Consider the following 9,524-nt stretch of genomic DNA (forward strand, 5'->3'; position numbering starts at 1 on the left):
TTTAGGCGGAATCCGCCAGTATATAATCATGGTATTAGTTAGATGGGCTGTTCCAAACTCTGAACTTGTAAAGATCTTGGGATTGTTGTTATTTTGGTTGGGTTGTAATAGATCATTATCGTCCTTTGGACTTATAAGTTTGTAATAATTATGGTTCTCTTTTATTTAGAGTGTGTGTGTTGGGGTGTGACAGTAATTGACTCAATCATATATGATACACAGAGCGCCTTCATCCCTGGTCATTTGATTGCAGATAGGATAATTGTGGCTTCTTGATTTATGCATTATATGAAAAGAAAGTAGATAGGAAGAAATAGACGGATGGCTCTTAAATTGGATATGTCTAAAGCATATGATCGTGTAGAATGGAAGTTTTTGGATGTTTGTTAGGGTGAAAACACGCGCTAATATTTACGCAAGTATACGCGTTCGCAAGTAGTATAAGATATAAATCAAATTCGTTCCCACATAGACTGGTTTAGGTTAAGTTCAATTTATGCACCTATGCAATAATGTATGGTTATCGCTTAATGCTAAGACAAATAACAAATTGGGTTTTTATTAAACTAAGAGATTATACTAAATAACATTAACTAAGAGAATTGAGGTTGAATTACTATATATGACAAACATGGGATTCCAACTTCATTACTACTTCATTCCAAGTCATTGTTCTTAACCTTAGCATGTGATGGTGATGACACTAATCAGATAACACGAAACTAGTAAACGCTAACTTTCGTTGTACGAATACCCTACTACCAAGCATCCACAAAAGAGATAGAAGTTGAATAGACACCAATTATGCTTAGTCCTTATATGTCTATAAGAATTGAAAACATAACGGTTTAATGCGCAAGTTATCTATCGTGATTACATAAGGCAAGTAAGATGGTTAAAATTACCTACGAATCATACATAATAAATACGTGAACCTATGCTAGCATGGCAAGTTCTAAACCTCTATATTCATTGTCGCTTCAATAGAGATTAACACGCTATGTTATATGTTAGCTACGCACATAAGACGAATAAGAACAACCAATACCAGGATATCAATCAATCACCACACACTAAGGTATCGGAACAAATTAACTATTGAAATCCATAAGTAAATCCGCTAGAATCCCATGATAATGATTAGCCCATAATTGAACTCATCGTCATCATGGGTTCCAATGAAAGCATGGTATAAAACAAGGTCTTAATAAACTGAATAATAATCAAAGTACGAACAAAAAAAGTCTAGGTTCAACAAGAATGAAAACGAGCATCCAAAGTTACAACTAATTCAAAGTATCACAAGTAGAAAATAAGATCTTCTTTTTCGGAGTTGTTTTGTGCTTCTAGGTCTTCTCCTTGATCTCCCAATCTTCTCGGATGATGAAAACCCTTTTTTTAAGTATATATAAGCCCTTAGTGGACCTGTACCCTTAAAATTATCAAATTTCACTCAAAAAAGGTTTTTTCAGCGAAATCAGCCGCGCATCAGCACGCGGTCGCGCACGGGTCTGACTCGGCCGCATGTCAGCACACGGTCGCGTGCACTTCTGACGTGGCCGCATGGGCAGCTTCTGAAAAATTCTGATAAATCTTATTTTGGCCATAACTTGAGTTCTACTCATCAGAATTAGGTGATTCAACTACCCACGCGAAGCTAACGAGATTCTCTACAATTTGACAATGACCTTGGATTCCAAATATGATCACTTTTCATCATATTTCCTTTAAAAGCTCCTTTCTTCATTTAACTAATACCTGAAATGCAATAACACAAAAACACATCAAAATACCAACAACTTGAGTCCGAAACACCAATTTAAGCTTGTAATAAAGCGTTCCAAGTGGATATAAAATCCACTTATCAATGTTGATTATTAAAGTTGGGGTTCGAGAATAGTATGGTTAAGTTGTTCATGAGTTGTATGTCATCAATAAAATATCAGATTTCTCTTGCAGGAAAGCAATTTGGTTCTATAGTTCCAGAAAGGGGTCTCAGACAGGGAGATCCTGTTTTTTCTTATTTGAATTGAAGGTTTAACTACATTACTTCATGACTACGAGAGAAGAAATCTGATTAAGGGTATCAAAATAGTCTGTTCTGCACCACTTATCCCCCATTATTTGTGGATGACTCCTATATTTTCTGTAGAGCAAGTATAGACGGTGCAGAACATATCTTGTAGATTTTGAGACTGTTTGAAGGGGCTTCAGGATAATATATAAATGTGGACAAATCTTCAGTGTTCTTCAGTAAAAACACCCCTGCCTCGTTAAAATTGGAGTTGTGCCAGAGATTGAGGTTTCAAGAAGCCAGTGACCAAAGCATGTATTTAGGCTTGCCAAACACTATTGGCAAGAATAAATCATCGATATTTGGTTTCCTAAAATAGAAAATGCAGAATCGCATTCAAGGTTGGGATAAGTGATCATTGTCAAAGGGTGGCAAATAGGTGATTATGAAGACTGCAGCTCAAAAGTTGCCAAATTATGTTATGAGAGTGTGTTATTTGCCAACAATTAATATATGAGTAATTTGTAGAGGGGGGTTGAATACAAATTATTATTTTTAACTTTTTCTTCTTGAACAATTGCTAAATTAAAATAAGAACACAAGAATTAAAATTTCATGTGGTTTATTTTTTACTTGCCACTTGAGTTATATATTGATGAAATAATCTGTGTATATTATAAGAATTTCACTGTAGCATTTTTACAGTATTTTTCTAAGAGATAGTGCTCTCGATTAAGTTTTGTTGAAAACTCTAGTTTCTTATTTCTTAGAGAATACACTGTTACTACTTGGTTTATATATCACCAAGTTACAATGCTTGCTAGACGATACATAACACGGCCTTCGAGGTCCATCAAGATTACTTCTTCATTCTCTTTCCCGTGAGACTTGACAAATGAGACAAGATTTTATCTTGATATATTGCTTTGAATATCCCTCCAATTTGTCATGCATGAAAATTGAATGTTTTTTTCTTTTCTATCCAAGATCACATGCTCGTTTTGTCTTAGCTTCCATTTTTCAAACTGAGATATTTTATTAGCCCATGTGCTATGTCAGATTTGGTATCTGTACTATGTCAAGTCACTATCAATTACTATTTATTTGATATAGTAAATATTTATATATATTTTGTTTGACTTTATTCCTCGTATTTGTTATATTTTACATTGATTTGGATTTTATTAATTGAATTTTAATATTTTATTATAGAAAATAAGAAAATCCTAAACTTGGATGGATTGGATAATAAGAGCTTAATTTGGAGATTTATTAGAAGGAAATTGGGATTTGTTAGACTACATGCACGCACTTCACTGTTTTAGGCCATATCTTGAGTTCTAGAAGTCGTAATTGGAAGATTCAACAGGCCACGTGAAAATAACGGAATTATCTTTCGTTCTGAAGTGGTCCAAGTATCAAATTATAATTGGAGCGACCTAGAATTACTAAAGAAAAGTCAACTAAGAATTTTTCCTGAAAAAATAGAATCAGTTTAGGAAACGTACTTGTATAATTTTATTATAAACAAATAGATATATATATATAACGCTACTACAATAGAAACCACTAAAATAGAAACTAAATGGAAACTTTACTTTTAGGATGATAGGAATTGTAGTGGGTCCGAGGGTGGCCCCAAGGGTGGGCCTTGGCACGATTAGGTTAGGGCCTGGGCGGGGCCTATTAGGGCCCATTGGGGTCTATTTTACATGTCCAGAGCCTATCTGGAATTATAATTCGAACCTTGGTGAGGTCTAGTGGACCCGGAGGTGGATTTTGGGGGGGCGGAAGTAGGCCCCGGATAGGTTATGTGATTTAGGGGGAGGGTGATGTGATCTAGGGGTGGGTGATGTCATATAGGGGTTGTTTCTCTTGGTTTTCATTTAAATTTTCATTTTAGTGATTTCTATTTGATCATTTTCCTATATATATACATAAATATATACGGGGAGACATAGATTTATACTTTTTCTTCTAGTTGTTGAAGATTGATGTTTTTCTATTCTTTATATGTTATTATCATATTATTTATTTTGTTAATATAGTCATGAGCGAGTAGATTCTTAATCTAGGGTTAAGTTGAACCCTAGTTATGATTGATGTATGATCTTCCCAATCCCCCAATTTAGTTATATTACATGTTCTTACTTATTGAGTTGTGCTTAATTAACAATTGCATGTCAGAAATGATTATGCGTATTGTTTGAACCTAATATCTATTTATCAGTGAAAGCTGGACTTAGGTGGTTGCAATTTATCCAATAAGGACATGAACTTCTCCATCAAAATATGTATAACGAATTATTTGGAAGTTAGGATGTTGTGTTTAATGTCTCTAAATTGCATGATATCTTGAAAATAGGTTTGATTGTATTTTAAAGAAGCCAATAATACTCGAGAGAGGTTATTGGTATTTTATAGGGTGCAGCTTTCCTCTTGAGTAGTATATGATTGATTGAGGCGGAAAATCATAATTGCATTGATTCATACCAGCGAGGATATTTAAATCCTGATATTTTTAATTATTTGACTAATACAGAATATTTGATTTAGTATAATTTTAGTTAAACAATCTCTCAATTTTTATTATGTTACCTACTTAGTTAATTCGAATCAAGAATTAATAGTGATTGGTATTTCTGTGTCTGGGGGATCGACTCTGACTTATCATACTACCATTGTTAGAAGAATTTGTTAGGTATTATTATTTGATAGGCACGCGACAACCTTGTAAATTCGTTTTTTTAATAATATAGCCCAATTAATTGAAATTATAAATTATTTACCAATTTTGATATGTACCTCCTCCTCATCTATTTCAACGCCAAATCTACAACATAAATATCAACTTTTGAATTAATAACACGTAAGGCACGCGACTCTAATGTAACTCTCCATTATTCTAATTTTTCATTAATCATCCCATCCACTATAATTATTATTATCGGGCAAAAGTATAATGGTACAACATTTTGAATTCGAGTACGTCCATAATTATAGTGAAATACATGTTTCCCAAAAGAATAATTAAATGACATTTTTAAGATGACCGAGGAATGCATTTTAAAATAATAATAATTTAAATTTAAATGAAACTACATATTTTCCCTATTGAAGACATATTAACATTTTTAAAGTAATTTAGATAAATAAATATTAATATAATTATTGTAATAAAATATGGCATGACATTTCCATAATACATGTGGTAAGTATACTGAATATTTCGCTAATCTCAACCACTTAAATGATGCATAATCGAGTTTTCATGATGCACGAGATGTAATATTCAAATACATTGAGACTGAATTTATTGGAATCTGGTGAGATAAAATAATTTAAGTCATTACCTAATCACCAAATAATCACCACAAAATGTAAATCTCTCAATAATAATATGGCCTCATAGAAACTCAAGTGAATGTTTACGATAATGACCTTCATATCCCTGATAAGTGGCATTTTATACCACTTAGAACGTCTTAAAATGGCTTAAATTGGTGTCTTGAAATCAAGTATTTTGTGTATTTGATGCGTTTTTCTAGTGTTTATGCATTTCAGGGTATTAGTTGCATTTCGGGGGAGGAATCATCAAGAATAAGCCTTGGCATGTGTTCACCATTGCGAGAGGAAAGGAATGGGCAGATTACGGCGAAGAAACGGAGCAAACCTGGATTTTTTCCAGTAGAGGCCTGCGCGCCCGCGCAGCAATGCTGAGCGGCCGCACAGCAACCTGCGCGCCCGCTCAGCATCTGTTTGGCTTCCAACTTCTATGTAATCTGAGTTTTATGGGACTATTATATAAGTAGATTTGATACGTTTTTCACAGAGAGTATGAAGGGGATTATGTTTTAGATTGTGTTTTACGTAAGAAGCGAATGAGATAAGGAAGAAGACCGATTTAGCACACCGCAACGAAGAGGAAGCATATTTTCTTGTGATTCTTGTTTCATTGTAACGTTGGATGCTAGTTTTCTTGCTTTGACTTATTTACTCTTGTGACGTACTATGTTTTAATATAATTAGTTTAGTTATTATTTTCTTGTGTTTGTTTATCATGATTTCATATGAACCCATGATGGCGATAAGTTCTATTATGGGCTAATCGTGATCATGGGGTTGCAACGGATTTATTATGGAATTCTTTAGTTAATTGTTTAATACTTTAGTGTGTGATGATTGCATGATATCTAGTATTGGTTGTGCGTATTCGTCTTATGTGTGTCGCGAACATATAAGATAGGGTGTTAATCTCTTGTGAAGCGACGGTGGATCTTGAGATTTAGAACTTGCCATGCTAGCATAGGTTCATGTATGTTGAGCATGATTAGTGGGTAACTCTAACAGTTTTATTTGCCCTATGTAATAAAAAAAAAGGAATAACTTGAGCTTAAATCGTTGTATTGTCAATTTCTGTAGACATATAGGAACTCAACATAATTGATGACTATTCAACTTCTATCTTAATTGTGGATGCTTGGTAGAATGGTATTAGTACAATGAAAGTTGGCTTTTATCAGTTTCGTGTTATTCGATTAATATCATCACTGTCACATGCTAAAGGTAATAATAATGGCTATAGAAGGAAGTAATAATGAAGTTATGATCTCATGAGTGTTTTATTATTGATAAATTGAAGTGTTAGTTAAGTGGTTAATTAAGTAGTTAATTATAGTTAATATTTAATCAACAATTTTAAGTGTTATTATCTTAACATTGAGAAGTAATCATACATTGGTGAGTGAGTTTAATTAGACAATAATTTAGTCTGAGTCTCTGAGGGAATGAACTAGAAAGTATTCTATATTACTTGCGAACGCGTATACTTGCGTGAATATTAGTGCGTGTTTTCGCCCTAACAAGTTTTTGGCACCGCTGCCGGGGACTCGGCGTATTTGTTTAGTTTATGTACTTACCATCATTGGTCATTAGGACTCAGTGATTAGGAAGTAGTAGTTACTTACTCTTTTCGGTTGTGTTTCAGGTACTTTAGCAAGCGTTTATGCAAACTCGTTCTCGTGCTCGCAAGAGGACTTTAGATACAGCTGAGGAGACAGACGAAGTTCTTGATATTCCGGAGAAGTTAGATTTTGAGGATTCGGATTCAGGAACTGAGCAGAAAGAACCAGTAAACATGGGAGATCGTATTGTTCAAGCTGATCCAGCTCTTATGGATTTTTCTCGGCCTAAAATTGATGACATTCAGTCAAGCATCCTTCATCCGGCTATTCAAGCTAACACCTTTGAAATCAAGCCGGGCACTATTCAGATGGTGCAGAATTCTGTTTCTTTTGGAGGAGCGGCAACTGAAGACCCCAATATGCACATAAGGAATTTTGTCGAGATCTGCATCACTTTTAAGTATAATGGCGTGACTGATGAGGCTATCAAGTTGAGGCTTTTCCCATTCTCACTGAGGGATAAGGCTAAAGACTGGTTACATTCTGAACCAGCTGGGTCCATCACTACGTGGCAAGATCTTGCGCAAAAGTTTCTGGTGAAGTTTTATCTGATGGCAAAGACTGCTGCTATGAGGAGTGCTCTTACTCAGTTTGCGCAGCAACCTACAGAATCTATGTGCGAGGCTTGGGAACGCTACAAGGAAATGTTGAGAAAATGTCCGCATCATGGAATGCCGGATTGGATGGTGATCACTGGTTTTTATAATGGTTTGGGGGCCCAATCTCGGCCTATGCTCGATGCAGCAGCTGGAGGCGCTTTATGGGCTAAAAGCTATACTGAGGCGTATAATCTTATCGAGACGATGGCTGCAAATGAGCATCAAAACCCAACTCAGAGGATGACGTCAGGCAAGGTAGCAGGTATTCTGGAAGTTGATACAGCCACCGCTATTGCAGCCCAGCTCCAAGCGCTATCAATGAAGGTTGATTCTTTGGCTACGTATGGAGTTAATCAAATAGCTATGGTTTGTGAGTTTTGTGCAGGTTCTCATGCTACGGATCAGTGTTCTCTTGTAAACGAATCTGTTCAGTATGTGAATAATTATCAGCGACAACAGCAGCCTGTGCCAGCGACCTATCATCCTAACAACAGAAATCATCCAAATTTCAGCTGGGGGAATAATCAGAATGCTATTCAGCCACCATATCAGCAAGGAGTGAGTAAGCAGTTTAACCCACCTCGATTCCAGCAACCACAGCAGTATGCTACAAGGCAATCATATCCTCAACAGGGAAGTGCAGCTGCACCTACTAGTGCTGATTTTGAGGAACTTAAGCTGTTGTGCAAGAGTCAGGCGGTTTCTATCAAGACCTTGGAAAATCAAATCGGTCAATTAGCCAATGCAGTGCTCAATCGTCAACCTGGCACTCTTCCCAGTGACACGGAAGTACCAGGCAGGAAGGAAGCTAAAGAGCAAGTCAAGGCTATTACCTTAAGGTCTGGAAAAGTAGCTGATGCTGAAAAGGCAAAAGAAGTAGAAGCTGAAATTAGAGGTGAAGAATCTAAGCAAAAGGAGAAAGCGGCGGAACCAAGGAAGACTACTGTTGAACACACTCTGCCTGAGGCTAATACAGGGGAGAAACAGCTCTATCCTCCACCACCTTTTCCTAAGAGATTGCAGCAACAAAAACTGGATAGACAGTTCGGGAAGTTTCTGGAGGTGTTCAAGAAACTTCACATCAATATACCTTTCGCTGAGGCTCTGGAACAAATGCCTAGTTATGCGAAGTTTATGAAGACTATTCTTTCAAGGAAGGTGAAACTGGATGACCTTGAAACCGTTGCTCTCACGGAAGAATGCAGCGCTGTTCTGCAACAAAAGTTACCACCAAAACTGAAAGATCCAGGAAGCTTCACCATTCCTTGCACCATTGGCAATCTAACTTTTGACAAGTGCCTTTATGATTTGAGAGCAAGCATTAATCTGATGCCGTTGTCGATCTTTAAAAAGCTGGATCTGCCTGATCCAAAACCCACATACATGTCGCTACAATTGGCTGACCGTTCCATTACTTACCCAAGGGGCATAGTTGAGGATGTGCTCGTTAAGGTGGATAAGCTCTTCTTTCCTGCAGATTTTGTTATTCTGGATTTTGAGGAAGATAAGAAGATTCCCATAATCTTGGGGAGGCCTTTCTTGGCTACTGGCCGTACCTTGATAGATGTGCAAAAAGGTGAACTTACTATGCGGGTCCAAGATCAGGATGTGACCTTCAATGTATTCAAGGCAATGAAATTCCCTACAGAAGATGAGGAGTGCTTAAAAGTGGATGTGATTGATTCTGCGGTTACTTCGGAACTCGATCACATACTAATGTCTGATGCATTGGAAAAGGCGTTAGTGGGGGATTTTGACAGCGATGATGAAGATAGCAACGAGCAATTACAATATCTGAACGCTTCTCCCTGGAAGCGAAAGCTGGACATACCATTTGAATCTCTTGGTACTTCTGACCTTAAGAATGCTGAAGGGAAGCTCAAACCATCAATAGAGGAAGCACCTACCTTGGAGCTCAAACCATTACCTGAACACTTGAGGTATGCT

The 9,524-nt window shown here is 36.5% G+C and overlaps 1 non-coding gene across 1 annotated transcript; it reads right to left on the bottom strand.

Moving 5' to 3' along the window:
• Positions 1–7,544: 7,544 nt before the first annotated feature.
• LOC141687963 (small nucleolar RNA R71) lies at positions 7,545–7,651 on the bottom strand. Its single transcript, XR_012561437.1, has one exon. It is a non-coding gene; the product is annotated as a small nucleolar RNA R71 (small nucleolar RNA).
• Between the last annotated feature and the right edge of the window lie 1,873 nt (positions 7,652–9,524).

The sequence above is a fragment of the Apium graveolens genome, chromosome 9 (assembly GCF_009905375.1).
Source record: "Apium graveolens cultivar Ventura chromosome 9, ASM990537v1, whole genome shotgun sequence".
NCBI lineage: Eukaryota > Viridiplantae > Streptophyta > Magnoliopsida > Apiales > Apiaceae > Apium > Apium graveolens.